Genomic DNA, 27,006 nt, shown 5'->3' with positions numbered 1-27,006 from the left:
GCAGCGAAATGAAAACGAGACCGATGGAAAAAATATGTAAACTGTTTGTTATTTCAAAAGTAATCGCCGTAACTGTTAATACATTTATTCCACTGTGAAACAGGAGTGTCAACAGAAAAAAAATGTTTGTGGTTGCTTACGACATCATGTTTTTCGCCCACGTGTTGCCAGTGTTGTTTCGGGTACTCTTCCCAAGTTTCGCTTGAAAGCCCTTACACATACTCATTACAGTCCCTATCTCTCCCTATGCGATTTCCATATTACTGGAGCCCATGAAGGCAGTGACTGTCTTGTCTCACAGTGGGGTAGATGTATAAATGGTTATGGCGATTACTTGTGAAATAGCAAACAGTTTACTTAATTTTTATACATGTCTCATTTTCATTTTAATGCCGCTTATACGGGTACATTTGATAATATAAGATCGAACGTTAAAGTAGAAAAGGGGAAGAAGAATATCTTGTTTAGTGGACAGGATTACAAGGTGCAGACCAACTGCTACACACTGCAGTTTCGTAGAATAAAGACGCATCGTGTGGTTTGCCAACATTCATTAATGGGTAGGCAGCGAAAGAAGAAGAAAAATGACGTTTTTCAGAGGCTACCTTGCGTAACTCCAGTTTTATCAAAATTTCAACATCGCGCCTAAGACACGTGTACCAAATAAATAATATTGATACAATCGCGTTATGCTATAAGGACAATATGATAACAGTGACTGGTGTAGCAGATCGTTGCCACTGTAAATGCTGTCCCGGATACTTCCGTATTCAGCAGAAGTTGTTATAAGGCGGGGGAGCGTGCCTGCCGGTCTTCATCGTAGTCTGCCGACAAGTCGTTATGGACGCTGCCTGCGCATTTGCTGGAGCGGCTTTACCAGCCCTAAACAGGTCAAGCGAAAGCTTCCTGACGGAAGATTCGCTGCATGCTCTTCGTAGTTCTCGACAGTGGCTAGGTATATTATAAACATGACTTCAGAAAAAAAATCATACGTAATTCTAGTACGCTTTCATATAAGTTGGCGTCTTTTAGCCTTTGGAAGACATTGATACCGTAGATTACAGTGTTCATATTTGATACTCGTTTCAGCTCTGGCGTGACACTCAGTTTCGTTGCAGCAAAATTTACCCGTGGCGTTGACTTAACCTCTTAAAATAATATCAATCCGAAGACTGGTTTCGACACCACACTGCTGAATTAGCTCGGATAGTTTAACGCTCGCCCGGTTAAAAAATCAATTAAAATAAAGGCTATTTCGATCAAAGACTCGTATGAATATTACAGTTTCAAGCATTTGGATCACTCTGTCTTCTTGCTGACGGTGTCACATTTCATCTGATGATAAACTTTAGCAATGCCCATGAAATATGACATGAGTTCCCATCTGCTAACAAAGTACTACCACAATAGGTTGTCCAAAATAGGATCTCTTTCAGTGATGCAGAGTAGCGTCCATTGACTATTTCACAAAAAAGTTGAAGTTGACCAACGTTGAATTTTAAGCTTTCTTCTAATGTTGCACGTACTCTCCTTTAGTATTTGCGAAGAAATAACGCGTGGATAATACACACGGTTCACTAGACCAGTTACAAAGTTTGAGCACCGTAGTTCAGCTACATACTATTAATACAGATGTCGTCATTATCTTCAAGCAAATACACACAAATGCAAACAAACCCACCATTCTACCAGTTGCTTAGGCTAAATCTGCAGTAAGGAAGGAAGGAAGATAAGTACTAATGAACCGTCGACGACGTTATCTTTAGGGACGGGAAACTTAAAATGAGTAGACTTACAAGATATTTATCTGAGCATGATGTGTTTCGACAGTCTTCGAAATTAATTTAGATTATGACATAACTCTACATACTGTATAAGTGTTTTTAAGTAACGGTAAAATCATCATAATGTTTGTCCGTTGCCACGCAGTTTCCTGGTTACGACCACGTCTCTGAGCGCTGAACTCTCTACTGTAACGGAAACCCAACTACTCGTCTTTAGACAGGTTTGATTGGTGAGCCGGCCGGTGTGACCGAGCGGTTATAGGCGCTACAGTCTGGAACCGCACGACCGCTACGGTCGCAGGTTCGAATCCTGCCTCCGGCTTGGATGTGTGTGATGTCCTTAGGTTAGTTAGGTTTAAGTAGTTCTAAGTTCTAGGGGACTGATGGCCTCAGAAGTTAAGTCCCATAGTGCTCAGAACCATTTGAACCATTTTGATTGGTGATCTTGTCAGTGTTGGACTTCTAACTGTTCGCTGTGTGGGCTTCTCGGTGAACTTCTGATAATGTTGTAATACCAGTGGGAAAATTTAGCGCTGAAGTGTTGTTTTAACTGGAATATCGACATGAACATTTGGGAAAATTCGCCAGCAGAGTCTTTTCCTTTAATAAAATGGCTTGTATTGAAATGACAGCTACTGGAATTCTATTAATTCTCTAGACACCTGCATTTTCTTTACAAAAAAGCGAGATACAGCTGTCAGAGTGACAGTCAGGAATGTGTACGCTATTAACGTTGGCTGAGTCGTCATCTATTTGTGGTTGCGGCACTTCGCCACGTCACCAACTCACAACATTCCGAGATTCAAGGATAACAACGCAGGAGTAAGCAGTACAGGTATTCTTACATTCCTGTGCTCTCTCCATCAACCCGGCGTGTTTTATTTAATTGGCTACGAGTTGTACAACAACACCAATGTGTAACAGCATTCTGTGTGAATCTTCAGTAGCTGAGGCGTGCTCACTCGTTACAGAACCCTGTTCTCCTCCTCTGTCCTCGTGAAAGTTAGGAGAACGAACAATAACGCTACGAAATTACCAGTATCAATCTGTCTAGACTTTCGCAGTGACAGAAAGAAGCAGACGTCTGTACAGCTGAAAATTCCAGCTCTGCGGCACAGTAACACAGAATTTTATGCCACGATACTGTAAGTGAATCCTGGCAATGAACGTGATGAAGTAATCGAACGATTGTTGTATCTGTCGCAATAAGTGTTTCCGGAGAAGTATGTTTTCTGTTTCATACATAGGCACACGTACTTCATGTATAACCCTAATATAAAGGAATGCACACTGAAAGAATTACATTTGTCACTAAAGACAAGAAACCTAGTAGGAACGGTAGCGTCCTACCCTGCATCTCTGTTTAAAGAATGCCGTTACCACGTTTGAAAAGATTTAAATATCCAGACTTCACAACATCTAACGGAGTACTCTGGGAGACGTTACGAGGAACAGGAAGCTATTGAGATCGGCCTTGTTACTGGGAAACAGCACATACTCGGACTTAACAACCGTAGCCATATTATCTGTTTGTTCTTAACCCAAGATTACTAAACCCTCGTAAATTTACGATTGCAGCAGGGAATGAAACAAGACATTTTGTACTTAACTGGTATGTAACATACCACTTGAGATCTCAAAAATAGTAATTATCTGACGCATAACCTGTAAATTATGACTTTGTGTCTGATAAAATGTGAAGTAGTAAACTTTACCATGGTTTAGTAGCAATAGTAGTAGTATGGCCCGTTTAACGGGAAGCCTGGCAGTAATCTACTTGCGATGGTTCTGATTTGAGGAGTATACTTTTCAGTTGGTAAACAGCGAGTTTAGGTGGCAAAGTGAATATAAAATATTTTAAGCAATGAACAGCAGAAGAGCTTAATCTGCATCATGACACGCAAAATGTGAGCACGAAGAGGAGTTCGAAATTTATGCAAGAAATGAATATAGTGAAAGACACTCACATCATAACTGTTCGCTAGTAAAATCAGGAACAATACATAGTAGCACGCAGACAGTACTTTATATTTTTTGTCGTCGCACTCACCTCACCTTTTCAAGAAATAAATTCCAATTGTACTAAAGTACTGGCGAGAGAACAGTTTGCAGTTCAACGATGAAGCCTAATCGCAGGTATAATGTGTAGCAAGGAAGCTGTAAATCTCTTTACTGCTAAATCTGCCTGAGAAATAAAAGGCAGATGGAACTAATACTAGTAATTATTTCTGAACCCTAAGCTCCCCAAACAGTGCTGAAACCATTTTCTGATTTCCTGTAATACCTATGACGCAGAAGTCTTCGATTAATTGGGCAGCATTCGTCGTGCCGTCTCGTTACAGTAATTAGTGTTCGCCTGTGCGCACATAGGCGACGCTCGAGAACAGGTGGGACTCGATACTCGGAAACGCGAAAATAGGTAGCCAATAAACTTCGCCGAAGAGCACAATGATTTCTGTCAGTCTATATTCCCGGAAGCGAAGAGAACCAATCAGTGCCAGGGAGAGACTGAATCCGGAGAATTTCGCAGGCCGCCCACGTGTTTCCTGTAACGCGTGGTATCACGCAGACTGACATCGTAGCGTCTGCCCGGAGATGGCTGGGGAGCTAACCTGTCGCAGCGGGGTGGGGATTAGATGAGGGGCAGGGGCCGGGTGATCTAAAGAAAGGACAATACGGCGTTGTGGGGCTGCATGCAGCTTTTGTCTTTTTACTTTATAGCCAGTAAGCTTTGAAGCAGGAGTATAACAACGTTTCCGATACCTATTTTGTCTCTTTAATGGACGTCCTGGCAACTGTATCCCCACAATACACGTCATCTCTAAAGTTCCTCTTACCTTACACGCTACCACAATTATTACTTCGTTCAATGTCAATAATTTGTGAGTCCTTCACCGATTGATAATAGGAACTATCGAGAAGTCTTCACAACTAAAACTCCGTCCGAACAGGCCTCGAAAGACTCTAACGGTACCGACCGACCGACGTGTCATCCTACATCTATCTACATCTACATGATTACTCTGCAATTCACATTTAAGTGCTTGGCAGAGGGTTCATCGAACCACAGTCATACTATCTCCCTACCATTCCACTCCCGAACAGCGCGCGGGAAAAACGAACACCTAAACCTTTCTGTTCGAGCTCTCATTTCTCTTATTTTATTTTGATGATCATTCCTACCTATTTAGGTTGCGCTCAACAAAATATTTTCGCATTCGGAAGAGAAAGTTGGTGACTGAAATTTCGTAAATAGATCTCGCCGCGACCAAAAACGTCTGTGTTTTAATGACTTCCATCCCAACTCGCGTATCATATCTGCCACACTCTGTCCCCTATTACGTGATAATACCAAACGAGCTGCCCTTTTTTGCACCCTTTCGATGTCCTCCGTCAATCCCACCTGGCAAGGATCCCACACCGCGCAGCAGTATTCTAACAGAGGACGAACGAGTGTAGTGCAAGCTGTCTCTTTAGTGGACTTGTTGCATCTTCTAAGTGTCCTGCCAATGAAACGCAACCTTTGGCTCGCCTTCCCCACAATATTGTCTATGTGGTCTTTCCAACTGAAGTTGTTCGTAATTTTTACACCCAGGTACTTAGTTGAATTGACAGCCTTGAGAATTGTACTATTTATCGAATAATCGAATTCCAATGGATTTCTTTTGGAACTCATGTGGATCACCTCACACTTTTCGTTATTTAGCGTCAACTGCCACCTGCCACACCATACAGCAATCGTTTCTAAATCGCTTTGCAACTGATACTGGTCTTCGGATGACCTTACTAGACGGTAAATTACAGCATCATCTGCGAACAACCTAAGAGAACTGCTCAGATTGTCACCCAGGTCATTTATATAGATCAGGAACACCAGAGGTCCCAGGACCCTTCCCTGGGGAACACCTGATATCACTTCAGTTTTACTCGATGATTTGCCGTCTATTACTACGAATTGCGACCTTTCTGACAGAAAATCACGAATCCAGTCGCACAACTGAGACGATACCCCATAGGCCCGCAGCTTGATTAGAAGTCGCTTGTGAGGAACGGTGTCAAAAGCTTCCCGGAAATCTAGAAATACGGAATCAACTTGAAATCCCCTGTCGATAGCGGCCATTACTTCGTGTGAATAAAGAGCTAGCTGCGTTGCACAAGAACGATGTTTTCTGAAACCATGCTGATTACGTATCAATAGATCGTTCCCTTCGAGGTGATTCATAATGTTTGAATACAGTATATGCTCCAAAACCCTAGTGCAAACCGACGTCAATGGTATAAGTCTGTAGTTCGATGGATTACTCCTACTACCCTTCTTAAACACTGGTGCGACCTGCGCAATTTTCCAATCTGCAGGTACAGATCTATCGGTGAGCGAGCGGTTGTGTATGATTGCTAAGTAGGGAGCTATTGTATCAGCGTAATCTGAAAGGAACCTAATCGGTATACAATCTGGACCTGAAGACTTGTGTGTATCAAGAGATTTGAGTTGCTTCGCAACCCCTAAGGTATCTACTTCTAAGAAACTCATGCTAGCAGCTGTTCGTGTTTCAAATCCTGGAATATTCCATTCGTCTTCCCTGGTGAAGGAATTTCGGAAAACAACGCCTGAGCCTATAGGCGTCACTGGATGCGGATATGGAGGAGCGTGTGGTCAGCACACCGCTCACCCGGCCGTTGTTAGCTTTCGTGACCGGAGCCGCTACTTGTTAATCAAGTAGCTCCTCAATTTGCCTCACAAGGGCTGAGTGTACCCCGCTTGCCAACAGCGCTTGGCAGACCGAACGGTCACCAATCCAGGTGCTAGCCAAGCCCGACAGCGCTTAACTTCGGTGATCTGACGGGAACTAGTGTTACCACTGCGGCAAGGCCGTTGGCATTGAGCAGCCATCATTATAACGTAATGAACATACCTCTGGATGCACTATGCATTCACTATGCCAAGTTGCACTACTATTACACTTACCCTGCGGCCTCTGTGTCACAGACCTGTAACCCGCTACAGTTCTCAAATGAAATGCATGAGTGACTTTAGATTGTAAGCCGCTGTACGGAGCGTATGACTTTTTTCTTTCTAGATAACACTTTTATTCTGCGTCGCTTCCTGTGTCGATGGCAGTCCAATAGCAACGATAAGTCCGAAAAGCTTTTGTTCACGACTCAGCACCGTTCTAGAAAGCAACGGCCGTACGAAACTCAGCTTGCCGTTTTCTCAAATGATACACTGCTAACTATGCATGAAGAGCAACAGGCAAATTACATATTTCTAGATTTCCAAAAAGGAATCGAGCAGTACCCAAGAATAGGTCGCACTAGCGTCCTATATGCGGTCTCCTTTACAGATAAACCACACATTCCCAAAATTCTCCCAATAAACCGAAGTCGGCCATTCACCTGTCATCACCCCCACTGCAGACTGTTAACGAAGGTACGAGCATATGGATTAGATTCCCAGTTATGTAACTTGAAGATTTCGTAAGTAATAGATCGCAGTATTTTGTACAGATGGCAAGTGTTTATCAGAGACAAAGGTATCGTCGGGAGTACTCAGGGATCTATGATGCGACCACTATTATTTTTTATACACACAAATGGTCTGGCGGACAGGGTGGACAACAGTCAGCGGTCGTTTGCCGATGATGCTCTGGTGTACGGGAAGGCGTTGAAGTTGAGTGACTGTAGGAGGGTACAAGATGACTTCGACAAAATTTCTAGTTGAAATGATGAATGCTAGCTCTAAATATAGAAAAATGTAAGTTAGTGCATATGGGTAGGAAAAACAATCCCGTAATGTTTGGACACAGCATTAGTAGTGTCTTGCTTGGCGCAGTCACGTCGTTTAAATATCTGGGCGTGAAGTTGCAGAGCGGTATGAAATGGAAGGAGCATGTGAGTATTGTAGTAGGGAAGGTGAGTGGCCGACTTCTGTTTATTGGAAGAATCTTGGGAAAGTGTGGTTCAGCTGTAAATGAGACCGCATATACGACGCTAGTGCGATCTATTCTTGAGTACTGCTCGAGTGTTTGGGACGCGCACCTGGTCGGGATTTGTTATCGGTAGGCTCGAACCTCACGCAAGTATTATGGACGCGCTTTCGGAAATCAAATGGGGAACCCTGGAAGGAAGGCGACGTTCTTTTGTAGGAACATTACTGAGAAAATTTAAAGGGCCGACATTTGAAGCGGACTGCAGAACGATTCTGCTGCCGCCAACATACATTTCGCGTAACGACCACAAAGATAAGGTACGAGAAATTAGTGCTCAGACGGAGGCATATAGACTCGTTTCTCACTGCTCTATTTGCGAGTGGAACAGGAAAGTCAATGACCAGTAGTAGTAGAGGGTACACTTCGCCCCAAGCAGAGTATGTAGACGTGCATAAGTCGCAAAATACGAAGAATAACACACAAGATTCTCAATCTGTCTTCACCTGCACGTATATCTAAAGCTGAAGTTCAACATTTCGATTACAATGAATCTGACTGTGAGATAGGCTACCCGTCGACTGAATTGCGCCCAGTCTATGGAGGCCCCAGTTCGACGGACCTTAAGATCAGTACCGTTATGACTTTGAGCTTGTCTCCGTACCTCTTTGTAAACTTTCGTGTATGCGTGTGTGTGTCTGATTGGGTGACAATCTTCAACGATTACTGCAAAACTGTATTTGTTATAGACTAGCTGACCCGATGGACTCTGTCCTGCACAAATTTCAATCAATTTGGTCGTCATCGTATTGTGAATTTGTGGAAAGCTATTCGAAAGTGAATGAAGTTAAAATGATATGACTGATGATTCTATCGATTAACAATTGTCGCGATGTATATTCGGTTTCGGGTGATGTAGATTCAGAAATACGACAGTGGGAAACTTCACATGCGAAATGAATGAAATGACATGTTTAAGAAAATGTGTGGAATCTCTTCGTGTTCCAGAAACCAATGGGCGTAATGACCCTGATGGTGGTACCAGTGGCACCAATTAGACTTTGCCATTTGCAGTATAATCCAGGGGTTTTATTTCTGTGTTTCAATGCCTTACAGTGTGGGCACAAAATCATCATCGATAGCAACGGATTGGTCTGCGCATTAATCAATTGCCACGTTGTAACGGAATGCAGCTCGATGAGTATTCAACGCAACATTTACACTGAAGAGCCAAAGAAACTGGTACAACTGCCTAACATCGTGTAGGGCCCCCGCGAGCACGCAGAAGTGCCGCTACACGACGTGGCGTGGGCACGACTCATGTCTAAAGTAGAGCTGGAGGGAATTGTCACCATGAACCCTGCAGGGCTGTCCATTAAGTCCGTAAGAGTACGAGGGGTGGAGAGCTGTTGCGAACAGCACGTTACAAGGCATCCCAGATATACTCAATAATGTTCATGTCTGGGGAGTCTAGTGGCCAACGGGAGTGTTTAAACTCTGAATAGTGTTCTTGGGGCCACTCTGTAGCAATTCTGGACGTGTGGGGCGTCGCATTGTCCTGCTGGAATTGCCAAATTCCGTCGGAATGCGCAATGGACATGAATGGCTGAAGGTGATCAGACAGGATGCTTACGTGTGTGTCACGTGCCACAATCGTATCTAGATGTATCAGGGGTCCCATATCACTCCAACTGCACACGCCCCACACCATTACAGAGCCTCCACCAGCTTGAGGGGTCCCCTGCTGACATGCACGGTCCATGCTTTCATGAGGTTGTCTCCATACCCGTACACGTCCGTCCGCTCGATACAATTTGAAACGAGACTCGTCCTACCAGGCAACATGTTTCCAGTCATCAACAGTCCAATGTCGGTGTTGACGGGCGGAGGTGACGCGTAGAGCTACGTGTCGTGCAGTCATCAAGGGTAGACGACTGAGCCGTCATATCCGCAAGCCCATATCGATTATGTTTCGTTGAATGGCTTGCACGCCGAGACTTCTTGATGGCCGAGCATTGAAATCTGTAGCAATTTGCGGAAGGGTTGCAGTTGCGTTACGTTGAACGATTTGTCTTCAGTCGTCGTTGGTCCCGTTCTTGCAGGATCTTTTTCCGGACGCAGAGATGTCGGAGATGTGTTGTTTTACCGTATTTCTGATATTGACGGTACACTCGTGAAATGGTCGTACGGGAAATCCCCCACTTCATCGCTACTTCGGAGATGCTGTGTTCCATCGCTCGTGCGCCGACTATAACACCAAGTTTAAACTCACTTGAATATTGATAACCTGCCATTGTAGCAGCAGTAACGATGTAACAGCTGCGCCAGACTATTGTTGTACAGGCGTTGCCGACCGCAGCGCCGTGTTCTTCCTGTTTACATTTGTCTGTATTGGAATACACATGCCTGTACTAGTTTGTTTGGCGCTTCAGTGTATTTGTCTTCAGATTCATTATCGCGCGAATGTTTCTACTGACCCGTGATGTGTCTTTCTACGCATATCATCTTCGTTTGCATTTTCTTTTTCTTTTTTTTTCTCCTTGTGTACATGCTGAACATATTTGTGATAATCAATTCCGTTCATTACATTTCGTTCTTTGTGTTGTGCTACAGTTCGACTAGGTCAAAAATTGTTTTGGTTTGTAGCACTGCTGGTTCTGCAACCTTTAGTGTCCCGTCTTATTGGCGGCATCGCGTTGCGATTAAATTATGCCATTTCAGTTCAGTTAAGTCGACTGGTCAAGCTTCCGGTAGACAACGTGTGGCCAGTGCCAGGGGGAATCGCCTTATTGCAATCCCTTCACATCTGCGCTTGGCATCCGAGAACAAGTAATGGAGTCCCTGCAGTGTTCTGTGTCATCCCGCGCCAGTGGTCGGAGACGAGCGACAGCCGGACCGGGGAATTACTGTCCTGCGCTTAGACTGCCGTTTAGGCGACGACACAAGCGGCTGCGTTTGTAGCGGTGCCGTGGGCAGGAAGCGCGGACTGCCGATGGATGGCGTCGCGCTGTGTTCAGCGATGAACCGCGGCTCTGCGCTGTCCCAGACGACCATCGCGGTGCCTACGGTGGCGACCTGGGGAGATGTCCCACTGTTACACTGCTTCGGAGAGGCACAGCTGTGTTGCTCCTGGCGTCACGGTGTGGGCAATTGTCGCGTGTGGCTTCAGGTCACGGCTGTTAGTGACTGAGGCAGCAGTGACGGCACAACGATACGTCCAAAATGGTTCAAATGGCTCTGAGCACTATGGGACTTAACATCAGAGGTCATCAGTCCCATAGAACTTAGAACCACTTAAATCTAACTAACCTAAGGACATGACACATCGATGCCCGTGCTTAGAACCGCTCGGCCACACAACAGCATACGTCACGGACGTCGTGCTCCCCATGTGTTACCTCTCATGCAGCATCGGAGTGCCATTTTTCAACAGGACAATGCTCGTCGACACATGGCACTAGTCTCTAAAAACTGTCTGTTTTTTGCTGAAGTACTCCTGTGGCTAGCAACATCTCCACATCTGTGCCCTCTGGAACATGTGTGGGACCAGCTCGGACATCAACTCCGTCCCAGAGTCAGTACACAGCGTATCAAAGTCCAGTTCTAGGCCAGCTTGGATCAGGACAGGATACAACGGCTTTATGAGGCCCTTCCCAACCGAATTAGTGCATACATCCAGGCCATATGGGGCGCAACGTCATAGTGATAAGTGGGCGTGCAGTACCAAGTTCTTTGTGAATCTGACTTGGCCTTGTAATAGCTGAAATAACATCACACACCTTCTCAGTCCGTGAGTTTTGTGCCCTCCTCGCCGTCTGGGTGCTCCCCCTTATTTTGGTCCGGCAGTTTGACTCTAATGGACGTTGACTCAGTTTACATGTGCGTTTACTTGTGCTATGACTCATTTTACTATGTGGAGCTGAATATTTGTCAAGGTGACTGTAGACTAGAACTATATGTAGCGTCGTGTGGAACTTAGCGTTTTGGACAGTACTGATGGGAGATGGAACCCCCGCCTGTGTAGCGTACGGCGGCGGCAGCAGCCCAGCCCAGGCTGCCGATGTCCAGTTAGCCGTGCTGGCCGCCGTCTGGAGGTTTTTGCGCGCCCCTGTGTCGCAGCCGCTGTCCCCGTCCCTTGTCCCTTGCCTCTGTCCCGCTTAGCGCGATGCGGAACCCGGCGGAGGCTGCCGTTCTGCCCACAATACAGAGTGGAACTTAAGAGCGGCGGACTCGCTTCCGCACGGCGCTTCCCATGCTTCCATTAAAAATGTGTCACGTAACGCATGTACCGGTCAGCGGTCGCCCAAACTGCGGCTACGCTACTGGCCATTAAAATTGCTACACCACGAGGATGACGTGCTACAGTCGCGAAATTTAACCGACAGGAACAAGATGCTGTTATATGCAAATAATTAGCTTTTCAGAGCATTCACACAAGGTTGGCTTCCCTAAATCACTCCAGGCAAATGCCGGGATGGCTCCTCTGAAAGGGCACGGCCGACTTCCTTCCCCATCCTTCCCTAATCCGATGAGACCGATGACCACTCTGTCTGGTCTCCTTCCCCAAACCAACCAACACAAGGTTGGCGCCAGTGGCCACACCTACGACGTGCTGACATGAGGAAAGTTTCCAACCGATTTCTCATACACAAACAGCAGTTGACCGGCGTTGCCTGGTGAAACGTTGTTGTGATGCCTCGTGTAAGGAGGAGAAATGCGTACCATGAAGTTTCCGACTTTGATAAAGGTCGGATTGTAGTCCATCGCGAATGCGGTTTATCTTATCGCGACATTGCTGCTCGCGTTGGTCGAGATCCAATGACTGTTAGCAGAATATGGAATCGGTGGGTTAAGGAGGGTAATACGGAACGCCGTGCTGGATCCCAACGGCCTCGTATCACTAGGTCGAGATGACAGGCATCTTATCCGCATGTCTGTAACGGATCGTGAAGTCACGTCTCGATCCCTGAGTCAACAGATGGGGACGTTTGCAAGACAACAACCACCTGCACGAACAGTTCGACGACGTTTGTAGCAGCACGGACTATCAGGTCGGAGACGATGGCTGCGGTTACCCTTGACGCTGCATCACAGGCAGGAGCACCTGCGATGGTGTACTCGACGACGAACCTATGTGCACGAATGGCAAAACGTCATTTTTTCGGATGAATGCAGGTTCCGTTTACAGCATCAATGATGGTCGCATCCGTGTTTGGCGACATCGCGGTGAACGCACATTGAAAGCGTGTATTCGTCATCGCCATACTGGCGTATCACCCGGTATGATGGTATGGGGTGCCATTGGTTACACGTCTCAGTCACCTCTTGTTTGCATTGACGGCTCTTTGAACAGTGTACGTTACATTTCAGATGTGTTACGACCCGCGGCTCTACCCTTCATTCGATCCCTGCGAAACCCTACATTTCAGCAGGATAATGCACGACCGCACGTTGCATGTCCTGTACGCGCCTTTCTGGATACAGGAAATGTCCGAGTGCTGCCCTGTCCAGCACATTCTCCAGATCTCTAACGAATTGAAACGTCTGGTCAACGGTGGCCGAACAACTGGCTCGTCACAATACGCCAGTCACTACTCTTGATGAACTGTGGTATCGTGTTGAAGCTGCATGGGCAGCTGTAACCGTACATGCCATACAAGCTCTGTTTGCCTCAATGCCCAGTCGTATGAAGGCCGTTATTACGGTTAGAGGTGGTTGTTCTGGGTACCGATTTCTCAGGAAGTATGCACTGAATTTGCGTGAAAATGTAATCACATGTCAGTTCTAGTATAATATATTTGTCCAATGAATACCCGTTTATCACATGCATTTCTTCTTGGTGTAGCAATTTTAATGGCCAGTAGTGCACATCGTGCCTGCGATCTAAGCAGCTACATCGTGCCTGCGGTCTAATGTGCTACATCTGCCAAGATACTGCTTGCCTATTGGGCAGTTTAGTTGCCTGATACGCATCAGGCAATTAAGGCCTAGATCATTATTCACTCGTTCGCTTATCTTGCTGTACTCAGCTTCGATGAAGAACATGTCGGCGTGGAGTTCTGCAGTAGTAAAAAAACTACCTTAGGCAGTGCAAGAACTCATCCGCTACGTCAAAAGACATCATGATTTGGTAAGTGAGTGATTTCGAACGTGGCAGAATGATCGGTCGCCTCTAAAATGTCATACGCTGACATGACATAGTACAGAGCACCATGCTCTGTAAATCTACATGCGTTGCTACGGCGACGATGCCAATTTATGAGAAGGTGGTGAAACGATGAAAGTCGTCTTCTTAGTTCATTTACGATATTTTGTCTTTTACCTTTCTTTGCTGATTCCTGCTTATTGTTAAATAGAAAAGCTATTTCACCTTTGGGAGGCCACGATGTAACTTCTACTACGGAATCTGATGTGCAACCCAGTGCGGATCCTCTTAAGACAAATAGCCATTGTCGTTTTGCGGCAGATGCAGTGCAGTCGCAACACGAGAAGATTTTCGCCCTGTCGTTCAAAAGATTCTACACCTGCAAGGTCAGCTGATGCGATACCAGCACAATCACTGTGATTTACACATCACTCCTCAGGAATGATGTGTAATCCTTCCGACGAATGATACTCGCGAAAAATAAAGTGATTTAATAGACTAATATATATGAGAGCGCTCTTGGTATGCGATTTAGTCGTTTTTTTGTATGTGTCGAGTGGTATCGTGGGACGGGAACGTTTGTACAGGTGCCGCCATGCATCGTCGGCCAAGGTTGGAGTGACACCTCGAACCTGGAAGGAATGCCCCAGTCTAAATTCTGGGGCCGATTTTGAGAATAAACAAGAGAAGATTGTAATTTATTCGTTTATGAGATGTGTAGAAATAAAGCGTTGTAATGCTCCTACGGAAATCCCAATTATCTGAAGAAAGTCGTAGTATTTGTTTGGATATGGCGCTATCTTACGTAACACCCATGACATAGTGCAGTATTCTAAGAAGTCCGTAAAGCCCGTCTCACAGGGAGCAAGGTTCGCCGCAAGTTTGCGAGATGGCGTGCATGCTCGCCGGCTTGCAGGGAAGGGAGCCGGCTATCTTCCATGTCGAAGCTCTCCCACGATGCAAGATCGGCAGCTGGTTGTGTTGTGATCGGCTGCATGTTGTATCGAACGAAGATGGCTGCTTCAGGTTCAGGTGTTCAGAGCAAACTGCCATTATTAGCTGTTTTGGTGCTAAACGATGCAGAAATGCATGCTAATGAGAGAAGAAGAAAGAAAGAATTGACGAAAAACTGTATTAAGAGGAGAAACGCTGGAAAAGGTGTGCTCTCCGTGCTTCATAAAGAGTTGAGGTTAGTTCGCATAACACCTACTTTTGTTTGAAAAGTATCACCATTTCATTACTGTTTGACTTTATAAATATACCAATAATGACTGTTATATACGACTTTATTTTATAGGATAGAAGATCGTACATCCTTTGCAAATTTTATACGTATGGATATGGTCGAAGAAGACACACGTCACTTGCAACTCTTCCGAGTGCTTCTGCACGCAAGTGTTTATTATAGTAGTTTGCGCTTTTCATGACGTACGGACACTGTTCTTCCCTATAAGTACATATCAGTGCTTTAATCGCTTCCTTGGACCACTGCGGTGCCATTATTTAATAATTATACGAACTTCCTACCGCACCTCACAACAGCAGAAAAGCGACTATCAACAAAGGCTTCCCGCCCAAGCTTTCCGCGACTGAAGTCACAAACGAAACGTCTCATGATTGGCCAACGCAGGTGGCACGCAGGGAACCTTACAAGAAAAATAGCACCGGACCTATCCTGGAAATCTTACAAGGTTCCCAGCAAGGTAGCCCGCTAGCAGACGACGGAGCCCGCAAGGTAGCCGTCGCGCGAGCCAGCTCGGAAACTTACAGCGAATCTTGCTCCGTGTGAGACGGGCTTAAAGCTATGCAACCACGCTCACAAAAGCCAAACTTTGAGAAAATTAATTATCAACATAAGGGAACATTACACCACATACCATCGAAACTACGAGAATTACCTTTCCATTATGCAGTACAGAACCAGCAGAACAGTCAAATGAATCATAAATCCAGTAAAAATAGATCCACGCTTGGTTACAATTGGTACATTCTTTTTTCCAAAATTTTGTAAGAATATTCTTATAGTCTTTCCCGACAAACAAACTGTAACCCAGGGAAACGATGTGTCATTCTGCTCATGCGCGTACGTACACAACCACCGTTACATTGCAACAACTTCTCTCACAAACTCTACCCCCTCACCCGCGCCTCACTCTCTCTTCTCTCTTTTCGCACACTCTCTCTCTCTCTCTCTTCTCTCTCTTTCGCACTCTCTCTCTCTCTTCTCTCTCCAGCGCGTGCGCACGTAATCACACACACACACACACACACACACACACACACACACACACACACACACACACGATTGCAAATAATTTTATTTCGCATCAGAATACCATCTCTACGAAATACAGGTATTAACATTATCGAAACGTACCTTCATCCTAATATCCACGCCGCTAGCTTGCTGAGTGGCAAATTGTAATGTTTCTTCGCCTGCAGTGATGGCTGCATACTTATTGGTGGCCGCAGTTTGGCACCTTGTGTTGCTGGCAAACATAGTAGACAGACGCGAGGAGATGGTCTGGGCTCCATTCGATTCAAACGTGAGAACTCGTGTCAAACTAGCAGCAACAGCTACATCCTGAGAAAGAGATATCTTAATCGTTCATCATGCACGTGGCATTCGATAAGAGCAAAGGACGCTGCTTTTTACGCAACACATACACACAGCTTTCATACACGAATGCAGTGAAGAGCAGAATGTATGCCTGTGTTTTGAATTGTATGCCTACATTTCTCACTTTTGTGTGTCACACTTGAGGCACAATGGTTGAAGAATCGACTCTCGACATAGGTTCTAGAAATGTTTCCAAAACTTCTTTTCCCATTCATAGATTAAATCTTACCAGACTTTAGTAATCCTCGTAAGTCGCCTGCACAGTTTCCTAGGACCAACTCAAGACTTCTACCAACCTTTTACTCGACAGGGGAAAAATCTCACTGTTACCACGCATTAGGTTGCACAGATGTTTTGTGAAGCGTCCAAGTTAACGCAAGAGAAGGGATCGATTTATTTCTGAACTCGATACTTTCATCTGCGCCGCATATTTACCATTCAGGGAATGAATTTGCCGCAGTGAATAGGTAAATTCCCCTCTATTGTGTCGAATCCTCAGTGCGATTGCTTTCTTTTCTACGTCCCGAATAAAAAGCAGGAGATATTCTCGGCAGACTGGTCACACAGCTCACTGTCTCGCACAGCTGAACGTTCCTCGAGGACGTTTCCGAACCCTGCATTGTATGTAAGCGAAACTTCATTCTCGCTACGTCAGCGATGAGCTCACAACGGAGTCCGCCACTGGCGCGGAACTCGGGCGGTGAGTTACAGAGGCAGAAAGCCGCGCGGGCAGCCGGCAGCGGCACAGCGGTTTGTATCGATCCGCAGCCCTCTGCCAAACCCAGCGTCCGCGCCTCTGGAGCCCGCCTGCACGGCGCGCAGTTCTGCCCAGCGGAAGGCGAACTGCTCGCCTATCTCTCGTTTACTCATTACTGGGGGCACTCGGCAGTCTCCGGGCGCTTGGCTACCACGACATCCGAAGTGTAGTGGACCCGTGCCATGTGGTCTACATGTTCCCATAACCATTACCATAGCAGCTGCTAAATTACACTATTGGCCACTAAAATTGCTACACCACGAAGATGAGGTGCTGCAGACGCGAAATTTAACCGACAGGAAGAAGATGCTGTGCTATGCAAATGATTAGCTTTTCAGAGCATTCACACAAGGTTGGCGCCGGTGGCGACACCTACAACGTGCTGACATGAGGAAAGTTTCCAACCGATTTCTCATACACAAACAGCAGTTGACCGGAGTTGCCTGGTGAAACGTTGTTGTGATGCCTCGTGTAAGGAGGAGCAATGCGTACCATCACGTTTCCGACTTTGATAAAGGTCGGATTGTAGCCTATCGCGATTGCGGTTTATCGTATCGCGACATTGCTGATCGCGCTGGTCGAGATCCAATGACTGTTAGCGGAATATGGAATCGGTGGGTTAAGGAGGATAATACGGAACGCCGTGCTGGATCCCAACGGCCTCGTATCACTAGCAGTCGAGATGACAGGCATCTTATCCGCATGGCTGCAACGGATCGTGAAGCCACGTCTCGATCCCTGAGTCAACAGATGGGGATGTTTGCAGTACAACAACCATCTGCACGAACAGTTTAACGACGTTTGCAGCAACATGGACTATCATCTCGGAGACCGTGGTTGCAGTTACCCTTGACGCTGCATGACAGACAGGAGCGCCTGCGATGGTGTACTCAACGACGAACCTGGGTGCACGAATGTCAAAACGTCATTTTTTCGGATGAATTCAGGTTTTGTTTACAGTATCATGATGGTCGCATCCGTGTTTGGCGACATCGCGGTGAACGCACATTGGAAGCGCGTATTCGTCATCTCCATGCTGGCGTATCACCCGGGGTGATGGTACGTGATGCCATTGGTTACACGTCTCGGTCACCTCTTGTTCGCATTGACGGCACTTTGAACAGTGGACGTTACATTTCAGATGTGTTACGACCCGCGGCTCTACCCTTCATTCGATCCCTTCGAAACCCTACATTTGTGCATTATAAAGCACGATCGCATGTTGCAGGTCCTGTACGGGCCTTTCTGGATACAGAAAATGTTCGACTGCTGCCCTGGCCAGCACATTCTCCAGATCTCTCACCAATTTTAAACGTCTGGTCAATGGTGGCCGAGCAACTGACTCGTCACAATACGCCAGTCACTATTCTTGATGAACTGTGGTATCGTGTTGAAGCTGCATGGGCAGCTGTACCTGTACACGGCATCCAAGCTCTGTTTGACTCAATGCGCATTCGTATCAAGGCCGTTATTACGGCCAGAGGTGGTTGTTCTGTGTACTGATTTTATGTATCTATGCACCCAAATTGCTTTAAAATGTAATCACATGTCAGTTCTAGTATAATATGTTTGTTCAATGAATACCCGTTTATCATCTGCATTTCTTCTTGGTGTAGCAATTTTAATGGTCAGTAGTGTATAATTAAACATCTTGAGGTATAGCAATGGCTTAGTTAATGTAATATTATCATTAAGTAGTTTTTGAACAGTTTCAGGCTACTCTGCGGACGGCGCACACACAAATAACGCCTTTATTTTCGTAGCCGAATGCCCAGTGACGGTTTGCGGTAGTATCGGCGCATGTACGCCACGTGCTGTTTGCTGGTGAATTTATCTATATCTGCTGGCCCAAAAAAATTACGGACCAGTATCCTTAACATCGGTTTACTGCAGAACTCCTGAACATATTCCCGTTTCGAATATAATGAAGTTCCTTGAGCCGGAGAAGCTTCTGTCCGCAAATCAATACGGTTTTAGAAAGCATCACTCGTACGTAACGCAGCTAACCCTTTTCTCACATATCCTGCAAACTATGGATGGAGGGTAACAGGCAGATGCTATATCCCTAGATTTCCGACAAGCTTTTGACACAGTGCCCCAATGCAGACTGTTAAACAAGGTGCGAGCATACAGAATAGACTCCCAGGTATGTGACTGGCTCGAAGATTTCTTAAGTAATAGACTCCAGTATATTGTCCTCGATGGCGACTGTTCATCAAAGACGAGGGCATCGTGGCGATGATGCTGTAGTGTGCAAGAAGGTGCCGTCGCTTTTGACTGTATGAGGATATAAAATTTGTAGTTGGTGTGATGAATGGCAACTAGCTTAAAAGGTACACTCATACTCATAAATTAAGGATAATGCTGATACATGGTGAAACAACGCTCTGGTGGGCGGTTCGCGGGTTTAAATCACCTCTGGGTATGACCAAGCGGTGCATTTGACCTGCGGTCATCGCACGGTGGCGCTGGCAGCAGTCCACATATGCAGTGGTGTGTTGGTGCATGTCAGAGTACGGTGCAGCGAGTAAGTATGCAGACGTTTTCAGACGTGCTAATGGTGACTTGTGTTGAAAATATTTCAAAGAACACATATTGATGACGTTATGAGGGGTAGAATACTAGGACGAGTGGAGGTTGGTCAAACACAGCAAGTCGTAGCACGGGCCCTCCGTGTGCCACAAAGTGTGATCTCAAGTTTATGGGAACGATTCCAGCAGACAGGAAACGTGTCCAGGCGCTACAGTACGGGACGGCCACAGTGTACAACACCACAAGAAGACCGATATCTCACCATCAGTGCCCGCAGACGGCCACAGAGTACTGCAGGCAGCCTTGCTCGGGACTTTACCGCAGCCACTGGGACAGTTGTCTCCAGACACACAGTCTACAGACGACTGAACAGACATGGTTTATTCGCCCGGAGACCTGCAAGGTGCAGTCCACTGACCTCTGGTCACAGGAGAGCCCATAAAGCCTGGTGTCAAGAACACAGTACATGGTCATTGAAACAGTGGTCCCAGGACGAGTCCAGGTATAGTCTGAACAGCGATTCTCCCCGGGTTTTCATCTGGCGTGAACTAGGAACCAGATACCAACCCCTTAATGTCCTTGAATGGAAAATGTATGGAGGTCGTTGTTTGACGGTGTGGGTTGGGATTATGATTGGTGCACGTACACACCTGCATGTCTTTGACAGAGGAACTGTAACAGGTCAGGTGTATCAAGACGTCATTTTGCACCAGTATGTCCACCTTTTCAGGGGTGCAGTGGGTCCCACCTTCCTCCTGGTGAATGACAACACACGGCCCCACCGAGCTGCCATCGTGGAGGAGTACCTTGAAACAGAAGATATCAGGCGAATGGAGTGGCCTGTCTGTTCTCCAGACCTAAACCCCATCGAGCACGTCTGAGATGCTCTCGGTCGACGTATCGCTGCACGTCTTCAAACCCGTAGGACACTTTAGTAGTTCCGACAGGCACTGGTGCAAGAATGGGAGGCTATATCCCAGCAGCTGCTCGACCACTTGATCCAGAGTATGCCAACCCGTTGTGCGGCCTGTGTACGTGTGCATGGTGATCATATCCCATATTGATGTCGGAGTACATGCGCAGGAAACAGTGGCGTTTTGTAGAACATGTGTTTCGGGACGGTTTTCTCAACTTAACTGTGTTGTGTGTGTTTCCTATGTACCAATGCTATTAGCGCCAGTTTTTTGTAGTGCCACGTTGTGTGGCACCACATTCTGCAATTATCCTTAATTTATGAGCGTGAGTGTAGATGAATGTAAGTCAGTGAAGATGAGTAGGGAAAACAGTCTCGTTATCTTCGAATACAGCATCAGCAGTGTGCTGGTTGACACAGTCAGGTCGATCAAACTTCTGGGCGTAACACTGCAAAGCGATATGAAATGGAACGACCACGTAACGATTGTAGTGGGCAACGCCAATGGTCAACTTCGGTTTGTTGGAAGCGTTAAGATAAGGATACCGCATGTAGAACGTTAGTGCAAGCCATTCTTGAATACCGCTCGCGTATCTGTATTCCCCACCAGGTTGGTTTAAAGGTAAACTTTGAAGCAGTTTGGAGGAGTGCAGCTAGATATGTTAGCGACAGGTTCGATCAACACGCAAGTATTACGGAGATACTTCTGTAACTCAGATTGGAATCCCTGCACGGAAGGCAACGTACTTCTCGAGGAATGCTATTGGGAAAATTTGGAGAACAGGCGTTTGAAGCTGACTGCAGAACGATCCTACTGACGGCAATGTACATGTCGCGCAAGGACCACGAACATAAAATAAGATTTTTGGTGACGATCAGTATTTATATTTAAAGTGAAATGTGGTTAATCTGTGGACAATAGGCGATTAAAATCGAAGATGCCAGGTGGATACTAGCTATAATGCTGTCTATACTGCCGCAAGCCAGTATGCGGCATCACGGTGCGAGAACAGAGATGTCACATCAATATGTTCGAAAAGGAAGTTTATAGGAATAGACAAATACTGATCGCAGTCCTGTGTATTTATATACAATACGCACTTACGTGTTCTAGAATATCTGTAATGTACAATCTTGGTTTCATGGGTTAGCTGACGATTAGAGTTACCATATCGAAAAAGGACTTGTTGATCCTTCAGATAACTTTTTGTTGTACTGAAACTGAAATATCAGTTAGCCACTGCTTTTGACTCTATTTATTTAAGACATAGTCGGATTCGATTTCGAACTTCCGGTCTTCTTTATAACCTATGACACGTTGTATTTTACATCCTATCCACACACCGTCGCCTTCCTACTGCTATGGTCTGCGTTTCTGGAGTGTTTGTGTACGTCAATAGTAAAGAGGAGATTCCCTGCTGAAAGATAGTGTAATGCTTATTGATGTTAATTTCAGCAGGAAGTTAGTTACCTGGATTGTTAATGCGTCGAGTTACTGTACAAACTCATCTTTCTTCCATGAGTTTAAGCTTAACAAAGACTAGCCCAAGACAGACGGGATGTCTGATCCTTGCGAATCATAAGGTATGGCGAGATATCGAAAGTGAATTATTGGATTTCTGAGAAATAGAAGAACTTAGAAACGACCCCTTAATTTCATTAAACAATACTATCTTATGCAGGTCCAGTTTTTATATGATGAAAAACGTGTTCTGGCAGACGTTGTTGCGTTGATAACTACATGCGAGGAAGATAATGCTGACTGATTTTCGTATGATATACGATACTGAAAACGTCTGAGGCGCCGTGTACACACTATACAGTATCTCCCCTGTATAAATGCATAAAACTACTTACTGGCTACCAAGATGGGTCAAGCTGTTTTAATGCTTCGAGATAATGTGAAAGCTCTGGCTAAAGCTCACAGACGCTGCACTTCTGTCGTACTCTCATGATTATCCCGCAGTTGAACAACGTTAGAAGTCACGCTGTCTGAGAGCTTCCGTACAGCTTTTCGTTTTGCCAAACTTTATCTACGATTCCTCAACTTGTTCCAGAGTATTATACCCTTCGCGATCATGTGATGTCAGTTAAATGTCGTATATCGTAAGTTTGTGTTAGGCGAAGCATGTTCTGTGTGCACAATTATGAAAAGCAGCATGTGAACACAGAAAGGCAGCGCTACAATGGACACGAAAACTCATACTCATAAAACCAACGTCTATGATACATTAATTTTAGCTGAACTCACCTGTGAAAAGCGTGTAGAATCATAAATAAAGTTACTGCTTATAAACATGTATGTATTTTAAGTGGCATTCGCAACTGACGTTGCTGGCCTATTTAAAATATTCATGATCAAGGTTTATATGTATATATGAGTTGCAGTTACATTCACCACAGAATGTCTTACTGAAGAGTAGTATTTCCGCCACTAATCCATTTTCAGAAAGTTTCGTATGAGAGTTCACAGAATCCTAGACTGGCTTTATTCACACATAGTTTACTGTAGACAGTCGAAACAATTTTGCTGCTAATAATAGCTAAACAAGCTAATAAACTGAAATGAACTAAACCGCTTTTTGTTAACGAACGTCTTTATATTTCCGGTCGATATACGTCGCAATATACCTATCACCTATAAATTATTTCTGTGTAATAAGTAATTGTCCGTCACGTATGTGACAGGTATAACGATTTGCTACATACATTCTTTAAAATCTTATGCCCTGTCGGTCGTAAGGAAATCAACCTGTATTCGCACAGTAAATTGTAGACTAAATGTTGATTCACACTTGACAGAATGGAGCGGGACATCAAAAACATTCCACAATGCATTTCAAATTCACATACGCTGTTTACGTAACGGAACGGGACATCGACATTAAGGTTCTCGTGTAAGAAAGTTTTGACTTTGATGTTGGTGTGGGACCAGTGTCGCCATCTGCTAACAACGGAACTTAACCTATTCTAGACGCACCCATTCGTGTGGTAGTAACGGATGTCATGCTTTTGTGTTTTCTTAGTCTTCACTTTATTGTGTGCTTTGTTTCACGACGCAATGCAAATGTTCCCCTCACGACTTGGATATTTTTTCCACGAGTGTTTTTCCAGGAAAGGTAATTCATACGTAACTCCAGGGATTTTAGAAGATGACTGCATGAAAACTACAAAACAGACACATATCATTGGATAGAGCCTCTCTGCAAGTTCACGTTCTTTGTCTTGTTGTCACTGTGTGATTTGTCTTCACTATGCATGGAAAATGTTCTCGTGACAAATTGGATATTTTTTCCATGAGTGTTCTTCTACGGAAGAGGCTAGATAACTGAAAGCGAAAAATAGGGTTTACAATGCCCGGAAAAACGTCTGCACAGTGCATAAATAAGATAATAAATTCGTGAAACAGTTTACAGTAAACAGAGCTTTTTTGAATAGTGGAGGAGATAAATGCTGACTTTGGCATTATTTGATACTTAGAAGCGATGGAAAAGGTTGAAAGGATCTATGTACATGATAATCCATAAGTACCTCCAGGCTTTCAGAAGACGACTGCCTGAAAACTACAAGAAATACAGAAACTAGACACACATCAGTCGACAGAGCTCCTCTTCAAATTTTAAAGTCACGTCACATCGCATCGCCGGTAGTCAATGTGGGCGTGTTTTGTGATGCGGAAAATGTCAGTTCGTGCGTCAGTTCATTCAGCGTGCTGCTGCCCTTGGGAGGCGACACAGCAGCCAGCTTTGGAAACATGTTTATTTGGTTGCCTATCAGCAGGGCGAAATAGTTCGACGCAACCACACGGAGTGGATGATTTGGCTGGGTGTTCTGACAGGCCTGGCCCCTAGTGGTGCGCTCTGCTATTATGCTACGACGCGTAATACGAATAGAAACTTGAAGACGCGCACTGTCCACTGTACAGCTCTCTTTTTAGTATGTCTCGTATACACTATCCAGTCAGATTAATGTGACCACATGTCCAAAGTCCGAATATGATCGCCAAGGATAGATAGATCTTTGTGCTGATCCGGCCTGGACCCTTCCGACGATCGTTGTTCTTTCACACGTTTCGCGCCGTACAAGCCCGTGGCCATCCGTCTGACGGAGCATAAAAAGCGATTCGCCTGAGAAGGCCACCTTTCGCCACTCAGTGGACGCCCAGTTGCCTTCGACGCCTATGAACAGCAGTCAGCATTGGTGCATGAATCAGGCGACTACTGTGTAAATCTATACGCAGCAGCGTTCGCTGAACTGTCGTTAAGGAGATACACTTAGTAGCCCCTTGGTTCATCTAGAGGGTCAGTTGCTCGACAGTTGCACGACTGTTCATCCACCCGTCGACCACCCGTGTCATCGATGGCCCGTCGTGGACCACAGTTGCCTTAGCACAATTTTGTCATGCATGGTATGCTTTAATCACGGCAGCACGTGAACAGTTTTAAATGTTGGCCGTTTCGAAAATGTTTCCACCCTTGACCCGAAAGCCAATGATCATGTCCTTTTGGACGGCAGATAAACCTCTCCGTTTCCGCAGTACGACAACGACTGTAGTGTTTTCCACGTCCTCCCGACACGTTCTATATGCCGTCCACTGATAATGATGCCTCCTGCCGTTCCGTCTGTGCTTCGTTATTTCAGGTAGACATCGAACATAGATTGTGTAATTTTCGTGCAGTCGTTCTCCAGAATTCTGAGGGTACTTATGAATGATCCTGTATTGTCTTCAAAATAGTTTTTGATGTGTTTACATGTAGTATTTTGTCAAGCAAATAAATGTTGGTGTTTTGAAATTTTAGAGACAATTTCACTGTTGTTTGCCGGCCGGGGTGGCCGAGCGGTTCTAGGCGCTACAGTCTGGAACCGCACGACCGCTACGGTCGCAGGTTCGAATCCTGCCTCGGGCATGGATGTGTGTGATGTCCTTAGGTTAGTTAGGTTTAAGTAGTTCTAAGTTCTGGGGGACTGATGACCTCAGAAGTTAAGTCCCATAGTGCTCAGAGCAATTTGAACCATTTGAACCTGTTGTTTCATTTCTCAGCAATGTACCGTACAATCTTTGCCAAGAACATTCGTTATGAATTTTATTTTGAGCGTCAATACACTTTTATCATTGGTAGTTCCTTAGCTTTGATAGTATATTCAGCCTTTTATATTACAGATGGTACTTTATAACGTCACTTCCGGTTCTCCGTACTGGCCTAAGCAAGTTACATCCTGTTAATGTCCCGTCTGATGTGGACACACCAACGATTGATGGTGACGTCGGCTGACGTTCCGTTCCGTTGACGTATTTGAATCGGGCTGAACGCGGCAGACTAGAAATCTCGTCACCTATATACTACTAAGAGACTATCCCGGAACCCAGTAACAGTAGAAGTTCCCTATCTAAAGGCTTGCAGGGGCAACAAAAATTTGATTTTCAACATTTCACGTAGTTATCGATCGGATTTAAAAATTGAAGATGCTGTCGTAATAAGTTTAACATAATAAGACAAGTATAACAGTTAAAGAATGCGTGTTTGTCTTGAGGGAACATAAGAGACGACGCGAAAATACTTGACGTTTATTCACTCAGTATTTGAGGATGAGAGCACTTAGCGACTTGCAACCAACTGTAAGCGTAATTACAAACCTTTACGAAACTTCCTCCAGGTTACATGCTTAGTGTCAAGTATTTAACACATTAACTGAGTTGTCAGACGACTGAAGTTTTTTTATACATGGGAATTAGATTCTTTAAATAATCAGGGGTTTAATGTTTCTTTTCTGATATTCATCAAAGAATCGTATGGTAAATTTTCAAACGCCGTTGTATATCCTGCTAAAAGCTCCACATCAAAAACACAGTAAACGTGTCTTTCCAGTGTACAGAATCGAACGAGCGTGTCTAGCGGTTATGGGCTGTTGACTAACAACTCGATCGGTTCTAGTGTCGAAAAGAAACGATCTGAAACGCAGCAGGTGCGAAAGCAGAAAATCCGCTGCCTCTTCCACGAGTAGGTGACGCACCGGCTTTCTGTTGATTCTCCAGAACCAGTACAAATGCAATGTACTTTATTCGAAGTAGATATAGAACGTTATGACGTCACTGCAATACACGCATCAGTGTTTCGATAAATAAATGATCATTTCACCATAATTCCTTGTTGAGGCCAAGAATGTCTAGCTATGGCTATAATAATAATTATCATTATTCCTTTTTGAAGAAACGTGATTAGTTGTAACAATATAACTGTTTGGTGGAAGGTTAGGGGGAAAATCTGAGGAGACTCGAATGCGTTACGAACTGACTTCTACTCTGCCGTGTTAGTCGGCTGCGCGCGCTCTC

The 27,006-nt window shown here is 45.2% G+C and overlaps 1 protein-coding gene and 1 pseudogene across 1 annotated transcript in view; one reads left to right on the top strand and one right to left on the bottom strand.

Annotated features, from left to right (window-relative positions):
- Nucleotides 1–27,006, top strand: part of LOC124595076 (single Ig IL-1-related receptor-like) — a 354,541-nt gene that overhangs the window by 292,683 nt on the left and 34,852 nt on the right. The window lies entirely within an intron of this gene.
- Nucleotides 6,545–6,662, bottom strand: LOC124597107 (annotated as a pseudogene).

The sequence above is a fragment of the Schistocerca americana genome, chromosome 2 (assembly GCF_021461395.2).
Source record: "Schistocerca americana isolate TAMUIC-IGC-003095 chromosome 2, iqSchAmer2.1, whole genome shotgun sequence".
NCBI lineage: Eukaryota > Metazoa > Arthropoda > Insecta > Orthoptera > Acrididae > Schistocerca > Schistocerca americana.
Note: the sequence above shows the minus strand (reverse complement) of the source record. Positions and strands in the feature narration are given on the sequence as shown.